This window comes from Manacus candei, unplaced genomic scaffold (genome assembly GCF_025592945.1).
Source record: "Manacus candei isolate 608988 ecotype Guabito, Panama unplaced genomic scaffold, ASM2559294v1 h1tg000028l, whole genome shotgun sequence".
NCBI lineage: Eukaryota > Metazoa > Chordata > Aves > Passeriformes > Pipridae > Manacus > Manacus candei.
Window position 1 is genome coordinate 8257024 of NW_026138076.1, and position 14250 is coordinate 8271273.

Sequence of the window (14250 nt, forward strand, 5' to 3'; positions counted from 1 at the left end):
GAGTGACCCTAGTGAGTCATTTCAACTCACTGTTTCTCTCTTTTCAGGACTGGATTGAAAACAGTTCTGGGGAGGGAATGCCTTTTTTTTTCTTTTTTTTCTTTTTTTTTTTTTTTTTTTTAGGGTCTATATAGTGCCAAAGCACTGGATCTTCTAAAACTGTGATAATATGAATGTTCTTAGAGAAATGTTTCACTGAAACTTGAGGTGACCTGAACCAGATATTTCTGGAGCATCAAAAAGAGTATGAAAAAATCTCTTTCCTTGTTTCATTGTGCGTTCTTATAAGATGATATTCTTGACTTCATATAGAGGAGCAAAAATTCAGTCTTTAAAATATCTCAGTAAAGGCTGCCTTCCAGTATTTTTCTGCAGTTTTGCACCCCAGAGTATTTCAATCATCCAGACTTTTAGGTCTTTAATTACACAATGTCACTGAAGTGAACTTTTGAACCTAAAAGAGATGTTTTAAAAAAAATTGAAGTAGCTTTTATGTACAATATTCCTGTGCTGAATTCACAGCATTTTCATGATTTTTCAGATTATTAAACACTGACTTCAAAAACTATTTCTTCAAAGACTTGTCTGTCTTCAGAAATAATGAGAGGCATTTCTCACTTTAGAAACATTCCCTCTCTGACTATAAGCACACACAAAATTTAACTTTAAACAGTGTAAGGGTTTGGCTGCCTGAAGTTTGCATATAACCATGACAGGAAAAAAAAGTGATGCTTATCTCCTTTGATAGCATTGCTACTGCTCTGTAAGTAACTGGAACTTGTTAAAGTGTCCTGTCCGTGACCAGAGGACAAGGAGAAAATAAAAGCCTTTAATCATCTCAAAGTTGAGGTTAGCCACATATGGCAGTGAATTCAGGGCAAGAGGACTACCATTAGCAAAAACAGTTGTTTCTAAAGGTCAAAAAGTAAAATTTTTGGAAACCCATATATTTTTCATCTTGCTGATTTTTTGGGGGAAAAAAATGAAAGTTGGTGGGCTTCTTTTTCTCTAGATTTAACAGTCACACAAGGCTATAAAATCTCCACAGGAGTATGGTGAAACTCTCCTCAATCCTTGCAAAACTCAGGAGACTTAATAAGCTTTTCCCTGAAACCCTATATGCTTGCTCAGGAATCTGATAGCCCACAATCCTTACACAACCTTTACAAAGCTCTTTGGGAACTTAAACATCCACCCCCTCCTGAGATTCTGTGGAGGAGATAGCTGATGATCTCACACCCCTAGTGGGTCAGGAGTTCTATCAATGCATCTTTTCTCCATTCATAAAAGTTTTCCTAGTTTTACTAAGCTACATTTCTAACTGTGGTAAACTGCTGGGAATGTTCATGTATTGTTTGATTAAGCAGTTTTTTAAGCAGTCAAACAATGCCTCCTCTTTGTACAGCTCAAAATGATAATTTGAAAAACTAAAACAAAAGGACTGTACTAAACTCGTTTACTGTCTATCAAACCTTAAGACCATAGTGATAATGATGCCAGGCTTACCTAAATAGATGAAACTGTGACAATGTTTTTCCAGAAATTATTGTTACCAGAAATTAGTGTTTTGAATGGACTCACATGATCTGTCATTAAGTCTTATCTATTACCAGCTGTTTATAATTGAAACTTAAGGCTGAACCAGCTGTTCAAGGCTCCATTTGTAATCAGTGGGAATACATGCAATCAGTGGGGATATATGCAGGAGAGTCAATGAAATTGAAAGATGACCAAAGGGACATTCCATACTCTATGACCTCGTGCTAAGTATATAAAGCGGGAGGGGAAGAAGGAGAAATGTTTGGAGTGATGGTGTTTGTCTTCCCAGGTAACCAGTATGTGAGATGGGGCCCTGCTTTCCTGGAGATGGCTGAACACCTGCCTGCCAATGGGAAGCAGTGAATTAATTCCTTGTTTTGCTTTGCATGTGAGCACAGCTTTTGCTCTCCCTATTAAACTGTCTTTACCTTAACCCACTAGTTTTCTGGCTTTTACCCTTCTGATTCTCTCCTTGATCCTGCTGATCAAGGAGTGGGTGGGCAACTGGGTGGGGTTAAATCACAACACTGATACATATCCATTATCCATTTGAGCGAATTAAAGTTGTATTTTCCATCAGTAAACTCAAGAACCATCTTATACTTGAAATTCACCCATGAGAAAAGGTATCAAGACTTTTGTGTCTTAATGATATCTCAAATATCAAGGAGTTAGTGCAAATATTTTTGATTTATAGTAATTTTAAGGGTATTATCAAAGGTATTAATTTAACAGTCTTTATTCAAGTATTTAATCTTTACCAAATGCACGGCAGCTTGAGGCTATGAATGCTGTAAATTAAATCTTTTTCCATGCTCTTATGTTTTGCATCAGATTAAAAATAAATCTTTTTCATCTATAGTAAATATCTCTATATTTAGGTTGCCATGATCTCAGAATCACTTTTAAATTGCAGTCAAATCAAGTACAAAAGTCCTAATACAAATCATGCTTTACTTTGTTTCTTATAACAAAAAATACAAAGACATCCATTCTTATTTTTTTCTTTCTCCCTCTCACATAATCAGCCATACACAAGGCTGACTAGCTATTCTGATTCCATGCTTTTCAGCTCGTTTCTACCATTACTTAACAGCCTTTCCTTTTGGAGAAAAACAGCTGTGGAGAGTAAGCAAATTTAGCAGTTCACTCCTTCAAACAAAATAAAGCAGATTTCTTCATGCAGAGGTACAGAATATATGACATTGCATGTTTTCCCATCTGGTGACTTATGAAAAAAAGTCCTTCTGCTTTATAATCAAGATTTGATTAATGCATTTATCTTGATTTTTAAATGCATGCAGGTTACAGAGATCTGAAACAAAAATAATGTTAAGTAATTGGCATTTGATGTCTTCTAAAATATTCCTAAATTTCTTTTTTACTTGCAATGTTTGCCCAGGCTTTTATATCTGTTTTTTTTGGCTCCATTTCAATCACATGAGCCTCCAGATACAGTTCTGACAGACATACCAGTATGCTAACTGTACAGCTATGTGATGTATAGTTTCTCAAAATAGCTTTTTTTCTATTTGAGCTGTCTTTTATTCCCTTGAAAAATCTGTCCTGAGTAAATAAATGTGTGTTATTAGAAAGAATGAGATGTTGTGTTTTGTTTTAAGTTCTGTTTTCAGTTTGGTATTTGTCATACTGTGCCCAAAATATTCTTTTTTGCCTATGTTCTACTTATATTTTCACAGGAAGGCTTTTGACAGCACCATTTATAATAATAGGAGAAGAGCTAAACAAATAGGATAAACCTCCACAGGTCAGTGAACAATTCTTATGTTTCTCTAGTACATCCACCGTTTTAGAGAGATTGAAACAGCGGAAAAGTTCTTTCCAAGACAAATGTGTAGATTTTTCAAGTGAGACTTTCACTGAGAGCTCTGTATCTTCAGCACTTTGGAGCTACATGGGAATGGGAAATATATATTTTTTTCCAAAGTGTAATTTAATATCTCTAACCCTGCATTTCAAAAGCTCTGCAGATAAGTAGACTCATAAAGAACTCATGGAGCTGAAAAGTAGAATCAACTGTCTGGAGTGTTGGTATCCTTGCAGAGTGCAGATCTATAGAGAGGCTGAGCGAAACAGCAATTATGTATTTTCAGGCAGGTAGTTTAGTGTATCCCAGTCCAGAAAAGCCCTGTGTTTCTATAGTTTTCTGAGTGTATACTCACCTGTTATGTCTCACCTTCTGATTCTGCAAAGATGATTCTGTGTTTTCTGTTGATACTTCTGATATCTAGCCTGATTTTTTTTTAATGTCTGAATTACACCCATATTATTCTACAAACTTCTTAAAAACTGCTTCTTTCCAGAGCTTCACTGGAGATTTCTGCTTCTTTTTGTTTTGCTGCAAATTGATTAATTTCTTAAACATGGTGTTTGTTAGGAACTCCCCAGTAGAAATTTATTTTAACTCTGGTTCCCTCTCTTGCTAATTTTGATTTTGTTTCCTTGTTGCCTCGTACTTCACTAATTTTAGATTAGGTGTTGCTCTTTCTACGTTTTCTCTCAGTCTGGTCATGGCAGAGTTCCAGAGTTCCAGCCCTGCTCTTCCATTTGGGGCCAGGGCACTAAGGGAAAGCAAGAGGGCCTTCTTACTAGGTACCAAATTAACTCAGCCCCCAAGCACATTGGAGAGCTTTCGAGGTTTACTAGCTACAGAGTCATTTATAGGATTATTTATATTACTTTAAGTGGGCCTAACTGTGTCTGATTTGTTTGACTTTGTGGTTATACGCCAGAGAGTTCAGCAGCAGCTGTGAGGTCCTTGTGACACTGCTGGTCTGGTGGGCTGAAGTCTGAGAGGAGTGGTGAGTCCTCCTGCTCTGCTTAGCTCTGCCCCACAGGGATAGCAGGGAGCAGAGTGAGCTGGGAAGGGGAATGCCCCCTGTCTCACCCAGATGTGCAGTCAGGGCAAGGCCACATGGCATAGAGAGCTTTGATGTACAAAGGAGTGATCTGGTGATTAACTATTAAATAGAAGCTGCAAGAAATCTATCAGGGATTTTGCTACAATTAATTTGTTCCAAAGTTGCTTTTCAGAAATTGCTTGTAAGAGGTTGTTATCTGCAAACAATATATGCTTGTCTGTTTGAATCTGATACGTGAAACCATATACCAGTTTACTCCTTGGTAAATTAATGATACTGCCCTTTATATTTTTTCTTATTAATAATAACAACGTGTTCTGATCCAAGATACTGTTTCTCAGATGAAGCTAGAGACTAGTGCTAAAATGAGTAAGATAACATTCTATACGCTCAAGAAAACCTTATATTCCATCCAAATAGAGCATTTATCAAATTGGTAATTCTATTTTGCAGCTAAAAAAATAACTAAAAAGCAGCCTCGCAAGTGCATAACATTAGCTTCCCATTCAGCAATTGCAAAATTAAATGCAGTGATACATCCTCTTTTCTCTACCCTAACCCCAAAGATGGAGAAAGACTCAGCCCTGTTTTCTCCATGGCTCTGAAAAGACCACCTTTTTCTAGTAATTTCTTTTTCATCCAATTCATTCTATTATTTATTTCAAGTTCCACTGGCTGACAATTTCAGACTGATGGATATACTAATCCTGGTCTTTGTCAAACCTTCTCTGGACTTTAAGACCTCCCTCTTGCTTGGCTAAAGCATGTTGAACTAAACATAGGTGCCTTGGTTTTAATACTTACAAGAGTTTTGTACAGACTACAGAATCAAGTACTGTGTTGAGTAACATAGTTTATTCATTAATATTTTAGAAAGACTTGAACAGGGGAAGGAGTCAAATATTGAAGAAAAAATGTTGAGGTGCAGCTACTTAAATACTTGATGGTAATAAAAAAATCTCACACACTATAGCAGAACTAAAAAAAAGGTTACCATAATGTAGCATTCAGTTTACTTTATAATTAGAAAGAGAAAACAATTCCTTCATAATATATGCCATGATATGATGTAATATATGTCTAACCTGATTTTAAGCATATATCGCAATGTATGTTTTTATTTCCATGTGAATCTAGAGAAGAAACCTTGTTAAAATGTAGCTATACTCTCAGTCTTGATCATGTGATTATTTCTTTTCTGGGAAAACCGAGGCATGTGAGTAACATAGAAGCCCTAAGAAGCTGGACACGGCCAGGGCTCAGAAGCATACACAGAAAAGGTTGGAAGATTTTCTTGGTCTTTCAAAGTGAAAAGTCTATTGCATGTCCTTCTTCTTTTTTAGTGATGATTGATTTGGGACCAGATCCACAATCCTCTAAATCAGCTCAGTACATTAGGACTGATTTCAACCCCCTTTGAATATTTTACTGATGTTGCCTGAGTTAATCTCACCCAAGTCACACAGGTGGTGATGCATTGAAATGGACAATTTAGAAGAATGCCTTTAATAAACAGTGTATAGCAAAGGGAGTATCAGTACATGTATTTATATGACAATTCAACTAATGTTCTTGTCTTGAACTAAAAAGAAAACTTGACAGAATAATTAAACGGAGTCACTACCAATAACCTTGTAGACATGCAAGAAAATCTCAAGACTTCAATGTCCTTACTCTGCTGGAAAATGTTTGGTACCAGTGGTTGATAGCCCAAGATATTATATAGGAAGTACTTTATCTGCTTAACGTATTTGGATTATTCATTATTTGCTTTGTTTTAGTATTTTTAGGCTGTGATGGTTTGGTGTTAGGCCTTCCTTAGCAACCAGATCAAAACAAGGAAGTGCCATATCCCAGTATTCCATTCTATTTTTTACATAAGCAAGAGTAAAAATAAGAAGGGGAGGGGAGTTTCTTCCCTCTTCTCTTCCGCTGGACTTGAAGACAGCAGGTCTCTGTGGCCAGTCCTGCTCGTGTGGGGGTGAGGCCTGGTCAGGCCTGTGAGGCCTGTTATTTTGCCGACTCGGGAGGGGAGGTCAAATGGCACAGTTCTACTTTCTTAAGGAAAATATTAAGATTCTTTTGTTAGCTCTCTATTAACTGTGTATATCTGCATATATCTGCTTTTCTGTTTTAGTTTTGGGGTGTTGGGGTTCTCTTTTCTCATATATATATAGTTCTGTAATTGTATGCATATATATATATATATTGCTTTAGTTCAATCTATTTCAGGTTTTTTGGGGTTTTTTTTCCCTCTTTTCCCCTCTCCTTCAAAATGTTCAGTGTGGTTCAGGGACTTGGCAGGGAGCCAACTCCAAATGGCTACAATAGGCTTAATATCATGTTTATACATTAGAGAAACTAGCTTGGACCTAGTGTTGAGTGACAACAGGTTTTGGACAATACATTAAGAAATGTAGTGCACCTTCTCTGTGGTATACCCTGAAACTCCTTTGGGTTTTTTCTTCTAAAATCTCCTCATTAGCCCACATGGGAATTTAGAAAAATTACATTCATGGCCTTTAAAAATGAATCTCCTTTGGTTCCCTGTTTCCTGCCAAGACCTTTATTATGACTTATTTCACTGTGGTTTTCCCTTTCTTTTGTTAAATCTCAAAAAGGTACACTGACTCTCCATGGCATATATTATATATATAGGATATAAGCATGTGAACTCATTTTGAGGTTTCATTTAGACACTGGGACTTGCAGAGCAATTTCAAATTTGTAACATTGCTTGTAAAGTTGTCGTGGTTTGAGAGCCCCAAAATCCAATTCCCGAGTCCAAGTCCCCCTCCCACATCTCAAACCAGTGTGAGATGGGTTTTCCAGACACAACACAAAACTTAATATGGGGGGAAGGGAATTATATTACAATCACTGTACAAATAAATATTACAATACATCATATACATAATCTTAAGTATCTCTCCTATGATAAATCAGTATTTACAGTGGATCAAATCTCTTCTCCCTCCAAATAAAAGTCCAGGAAGGAAGAAGGAAGAGATCCTTTCCACTCTCAGAGCAGCAGTCTCTCTAGGGCAGCAGTCTCTCTCTCTCTTCCATGCAGCAGCTGTAGCTGGACCTCTTATCGTTACACACAAGGGGGTCTCCAAGCCCCTCTCAGCCCTTCGACTCCAAGCGAGGGTCTTTCTCTTCTGTGGGCTGTGTTCACTGGGACAAAGGTCGCTTCACCACGTCATATCACGAAGTGCAGGAGTCTTCATGACGGTCCCTATCCTCAGGGGATTCAGGCTCCCTTGCAGAGCTCCCGTGCTCTGTCTCAAAACTGGTAGCTTGGCAGCCGCAGCCGGGGGGGGGGGGGCGAAGCCCTCCTCCGCATTCCATTCAGCCATCCCAGTCCAGCTCCAGGATGCCTGAACTTCTCAGCTCTCTCTCTGCAGTGCATGCTGCACCCCAGGATTCCTCTCAAGCAGGAATCCACTACCTCTCCTCTCTAGGAGGGGTCTCCAAGGGGTTTTGGGGAGTTTGTCTTAGTTCTTACCCCAAAACTCTGTCCATAGAGATTAGTCCTGCTCTGTGCCAGCTCTCTTTCAGACAACTCTGTGTCTTGCTGCTTGACTGCATGCTTGTTTTACTGCTCCTTATCTTCTTCTGGCTCTCTGCCACTATTTCTCCGGTCAGTACTGCTTCTGCTGCTGCTCCGTCTGCTGCTCACAGTAGAGGAAAAAAAACTCCCAGCTTCTCAGCTACAGATACTTAGCCCAGTCTAACACTGTTCCAAGTACCTGTAGCCCCCCAGCCAGGGGCTGGTGGGGGGGCCTGGCCCCCAACGGGGCTCCAGGCCCCTTCCTCGTGCCTTAGAACATGGCTCCTTCTTCTCCAACAACAACTACAACTACTCCCTTCTTTTCCAGTCTGGGTGATATGTTTATATTTTGCAGGAGCGCTCATTGGCTCTACCCCAAGGGTCACCACCCCCTGGGGGGTTACCATCTTATAACTCCAGGGAGATAACTTTTTTCCCCCACCACAAAAGTTTGACCTTTATGCACTGTAATGCTTCCCTTGACATTGAGGTCTCTCAGTACACTGAGATCTCCATTATTTTAGGCTTATACAAACCCATGGCAAATACTGTTCTTTCCTTGCCTCCTGTTCTCCTCGATTCATTCACATCTGCCTACCCCCAGCAAAAATCACAGTTCTGCATTACAGAGAGGGCATTATATTATTTTAATTTCTGTTTTGTTTTGAGTTCTGCATTCCATTGGCCAAGGTACAAACCGTTTTCTTTTTCTCTCCACCATTTCCTTAGCACAGGCAAAGACTGGCCATACTACAAGGAAAACTCCATTTTCACAGTTTTATTGTGACTTCTTTCACAAAACATCACAATTTGACTTGATAGGGAGGATGAGAAAATATTTTATTGAGAAGTTTTTAGAGAGAAATCATGCCACACATATTTGTCACTGATGTTTTCAGTTGCCTTTTCTGCTTCCAAAAAATTTTTATGTACATTTATTGCACATATATATATATCTTTCTGTATAAAGAGCAAAGAAAAATGCACACCACATTTAACTGCTATCAAACTATAACTTAACTTGCATCATATAAAGCTAATCACAATTAGCTGCCTATCAGTCAGATTTACCAGTGCTGTATTTTTGTACTTGTCTACCTTGAAGTATTGCACAAGTTCCTCAACATTCCTACAGCATCCTGCAGTGCTCTGGGACCAGGTGAGGGTCTACAGCAAGAGAATGCAGATCTGATTCCCTGTACCTTCCCTGGGTGTTTCCTGGCCCCCAGCAGCATACTTGTAGGGAACCAGGAACCTCTAAATACTGAAATATGGTCACTAAGTGCACTATGTAGTAGAATGGCATGAGCCCAAAGAATGCACACGACATGTGTTTAATTTGCCATTTTTTTTTTGTCATTTCTATTTGATGTGCTTTTTTCATTATTTTTGACCATAAAAGTCAATGATTCTGGAAAATTTTGAATTCTTTTTCTGTTCTCTAATACAGTTTTTTATATATGTTCAGAAAAGCCAATACATGCCAATGAACATACAAGGAAGAATTTCTACTCTACCCTTCCTCAAGGCTTTGTAGTGAGATTCTGTAAGTCTAAAGCTGATCAGTAAAGGTACAATATAGTTCAGACTACAAGGCAGGTTTAGTGCAGGTATGTATGCTTTGTTTATAGCAATGCTCTCTTTCAAAGTTTGTGTTAAAAGAGACTGGTGTTTTGTTGTCTTTTTTTCCCGAGCCTCTGGTGTGTGATTAGAAATATTTGTCCCCCTCATGTTGCAATTAAATTTGTCTTGAAAGTTGGGAAAAAAAGAAAAAAATGATAATGATTGCAAATATCTTCAAAATGTGAGCTGGTAAAACATGAAATGTTCCTCAATGTTTCCTTTTTACAGCTGTTACCAGCTGTATTACTGACTCATGAAGCCTACCATGTCAGGAGTGACTTAAAGGCCTTTGCATTTATGACGTATCTTCTTAAATGGACCAGACCATCTCCTGTTCAAAGCAGCGTCTGACTGACATCTCTGTTGGTCATCTGAAAGACAGCTGCCAGCCAGCATCATCATCCCAAGGGAGCATCTCTTCTCTGCTGCAGGGAGCGATGGTAACCCTGACAGGACTGAGAGCAGCATCTGTGCCTCTTTCTGTGTTCTTTAGTATGTTTCATGACTTAAAATTGATCACTACACATGAGGATTGGTATTTTAGTTGAGTTCTTACACATTTTGCTCAGCAATAAAGCATTAAAATAACCCTGAATTAAGATCTTTGCCTTAGTCTGTTACACTGATGGAACCTGAGTAATTTCCAATTACGCTGGTTTTATGGCACCTTCATGAATGAGTGACAGTATAGTGGTGTAAATAAAGTGTTTTAAAGGAAAGAAGCACATGCTGATGAACCCCTGAAAATCAATTACAAGACAGTAACGATTTTTGATACTGTAAATTACTTGCAAAATAGCTGTGGGCCTCAGTACACCTCTTTGGTGTCTTAATTTTCTAATAAATCTTGAATATGTTTATATGAGTAACTTTAAAAAGAATTTCTACTAAGGTTGTCAGTGCCAACATTATTGCACCTCCAACTTTAATTGGTCCAAGAGAAAGACATCATCCTCTTTGGGATCTTCTAGTAAGAAAAGACCTGAGAAACAGGTCTAGAGAAACTAGATCTGAGGCATATTTGATAACTATATCTTCAGAACATTTCTATGTCACAATACAGAATGTAGCTAAAATTAATTCCTCAATGCAGTTGAACTCAGTTGACATATAAACTGGCCAGAGGTAAAATTATTTGTTGAAAAGTATGTCCATGTAACTAAATTTCTACACACAGAATATAAGTGAGTGAAACAAAATAACAAACAGTCCAGGACTGTAGAGTTTTTTCAGCACTGAATCTAATACAGCTCAAATTAGTTTAAAAAATCCTATTGTGCCAGGATCTTTTGGTGCCATATGTAGTATCTTAGCCCTCAGTTCACTTCCTGGCAGACAAATGTCCATTTTGGATTGAAAGGGGAAAAAACCAGGCAGGAAGAAAAGACAGAAAACAGAAAAAAATTGAGATAATTATCATGAGGGGACAATGCACAGCAAATATATATATACATATATATATATATATATGCAATTTTTAACAGGCATTATTATTTTCTGAATAGCTAAGCATAGACTGACATTTGAAACAGGATATTACAATACTTTTTGGCAGATTTCCACACAGAAAATTTTAGTCTCTGATGGTGCTGCTGTTACCCACAAAGGGCTGTAACACTGCAGCAATTGAAGCCAAACCTTTTGCTACCCCTATGAACTAAGGTCCTGCTAACCACCTTGTTTCTAGCTGGTTTCTGAGAAACAGCTCAGAGCTAAAGGAACCCAGCAATGCAAATCTAAATGAAAAATAGTTGAGTAAACTAATTCAGCCAAAGACACTGCTAATATTTCTGCTGGTTTTAAAATTTTCCTGAAACCAGTTTATGAAAACTTAACCCTGCATATGCTGAATGAGAGCTGCGTGCCCTAGAAGGAACAAAAGAAAACTATCTCCTTGACTGCTTGAACAGTCTGAGCTCAAGAGGCAATAGGTCGAGGGAAGTGATGACTAGATCACAGAAAGATACTGCATCTAGGTTCCACAGTCCTAGAAAGGTACAGCTAAACTGGAGCAAATGCAACAGAGGGTCATGGGAAGATGTCATTTGCGAGGATAAGTGAGAGACAGAAGTTTGTTGAAGAGATGGCTTTGAGGACACCCAATGACATTCTCCCATAACTACAGTGATGTGATCAAAATGATAGAGCCAGACTTCTTGCAGTGGTGCACAGCAAAAGAGTGAAACAAGGATCATAAACTGAAAGAGAAAATGTCCAGGATGAATTTAAGAAAAGCTTTTACTCCATGAGGACAGTCCAGCAGAGGAGCATGATGTCCAGGGAGCTTAAGCAACTTCATGCTTGGGGATCAGCAAGACCCAACGAAAACAAGCTCTGAGCCACATGACCTGACATGAAAGCTTGTCCCTGCCTTGGGCAGGAGGCTGTTTTAGACACCTCCTATGATCCCTCTTCTATTTACTAGATTCACAGAACTGGATGGGTTTTTTCAGCTCACCTGTTGATTCTGTTTAAATGGAAATCTCTTGGATCTTGGAAGCTGGAAAGACACTGTGTTCATCATACTGGAAGTTCTCTGAGATCCTCCATGTAAAGCGATAGCATAAGACTTCCTAAGAGCTTGATGGATACATATTGTTTTCTATCTCTAATCACTGAAGGTACAGAAAGCTGAAAATAGTTCATACACATGAAAAGGATATGAAGGTAACTTAGAACTAAATGAATCACACTCAGCAGTTTAATGCAGAGCTTTGGACTGCAAGCTGACCTTGAAGCAAATGTATGAATTTCTGAACTGCATACTGTTAGTATTTGTAGCATTTTGTATGAGGGTATGGTTCGTGGCAGATAGTCTGTCTGAATGATCTCCTAGCTCTTTAATCCGAAAACACGAAGCTGATCCTAGAGCATGAAAACCAGCTACCTCCTTCTAAGATAAATTGAATATCTAAGAGGAAAAGTGAAGAGGGCTTTCAATTTTTTTCTTTTTTTTTTTTTTTGACATGCATTAGTCCCCAGGATAGATCCACAGTTTAAACCATGTCTCTTTGAAAAATGTTAAAAAGTTACAGGCTACAAATTGAGGACAATTATATCTCTGGAACTTTTTCTTGCACAGATGAAAAGTTGTATGTTATTTGCTGTCCAGTGATTTTTTGATAGTTGTCCATATAAAGCTACTGAAATCTTGATTTAGAAATCATCACAACAAATGTGTTTCTAGGTTAATTCAATTGGTTGCAATTGTCATTTTTTCCCACATGCTGTATTCATAGACAGTGTTCAACCTAAGCAATAAAAACCCCCACAAATACTAGATAAAGTATTAGACAGCAAGAAAATTAATTTGTTTGAGCAAAGTAAAATTTAGAGGAACTGGAGCCAAACTCGTGGTTTAATATCTTTATGTTTCAATTATCTGGCTGTAAATCGAGGACCTTAGCAATATCTGCTTTCCTGTATATTCAATCTTTGGTCTGAGAAGTTTATCCTCTAAATTACAAAGAGCACTTACACATATACATGTACAAGATATGTGACAAAGTGCTATTGCTGGGTTGCTAGATGCTACTGTGATCATCAATGCAAGTAATTAAATAACATCTGAGTTGAACACTACCATCTAATTCTGCAGCTGGGCTTATTTCTCATAATTGTTGAATATCACATAGACATGCAGCCCATTGGGAGTATGCTTGGAGGTTCAATCTTTAAAACTGCTGCAGTCATGAAAAATTACACATTTAGCAATCTTCTCACTTGCTAGCTGAATGAAACTACTTTTGGATAGTTACAGTAATTAAAGAGAAAGAAGATATTTCTGTTACGGAATTTGAATAATAAGGTTATTTCCTAATTGATCTATGTAAATTGATGAAGATTTTAAATTTCAGCTACCTATGTGTATGTGAAGAGCATATAAACTCCTTAGATGAACATTTTAACAGATATCATCCTTTTGCAGTAGGAATGTGTGAGTTGTTAACTGGTTAATTATAGTTTCTTAGAGAAAGGATTTTGAATACTCCAGTACATTTTTTTGATTAGTTATTTGCCACCAGCAACCAAGGATTAGACATGCAGATTGCATTTTCAATTAAAATTAGTCTGTCTTTCAAAAACATCCTTGTCTGCAGTCAAAACCTATGGGTACAAAGGTTTCTCAAGTCAGTGATTTTGAATATCAAATTCATCTTTTGGTATAGCTGAAATAAACAGCATTATACTAATGGTTATAAAAAAGGCAATGAAATTTTGAATCCTTTAATTTGATTCTGAGCTCAGGATAAAAAGGTGGTATTAATAGAAGTTATTTGCTTTACACCTATCAATTTACTCTTATTTGTGTGCAGAGGAAAAATGCCTAGATTTTAAAGGGAATTTGCTGCTCACACAAAGATTTAATGACAGCTTTGGAGGCTGAACTCCTTTACACAGACACAAAGTATATGTGAGTAAGCTGCATAAAACTTACAGCACTGCCCTCCCAGTGTGGCACTCATCTGACAAAAGGGAAAACCCTTTTCAAAGTGCATTTGATGAACGCCATTTTAAAATTTGTAAACACGTTATATAAATGCTGGTCTCTGAAGAATGTCACATATCGAGAATATCAGAGACCTGGAAAAAAAGGCAAAGAGCAATACAGTGACTAGATTGCTCTGAAAATTTAAAAAAGTTGAAGTGGAT

The 14250-nt window shown here is 37.8% G+C and overlaps 1 long non-coding RNA gene across 2 annotated transcripts; it reads left to right on the top strand.

Annotated features, from left to right (window-relative positions):
- The first annotated feature begins 2481 nt into the window (after nucleotides 1-2481).
- LOC127472235 (uncharacterized) lies at nucleotides 2482-10379 on the top strand. 2 transcript variants are annotated; one of them, XR_007904928.1, is made up of 5 exons: nucleotides 2482-2727; nucleotides 3240-3307; nucleotides 4293-4361; nucleotides 5634-5701; nucleotides 9826-10379. It is a non-coding gene; the product is annotated as an uncharacterized LOC127472235 (long non-coding RNA). The 2 variants fall into 2 exon arrangements; XR_007904927.1 differs by lacking the exon at nucleotides 4293-4361.
- The last annotated feature ends 3871 nt before the right edge of the window (nucleotides 10380-14250 follow it).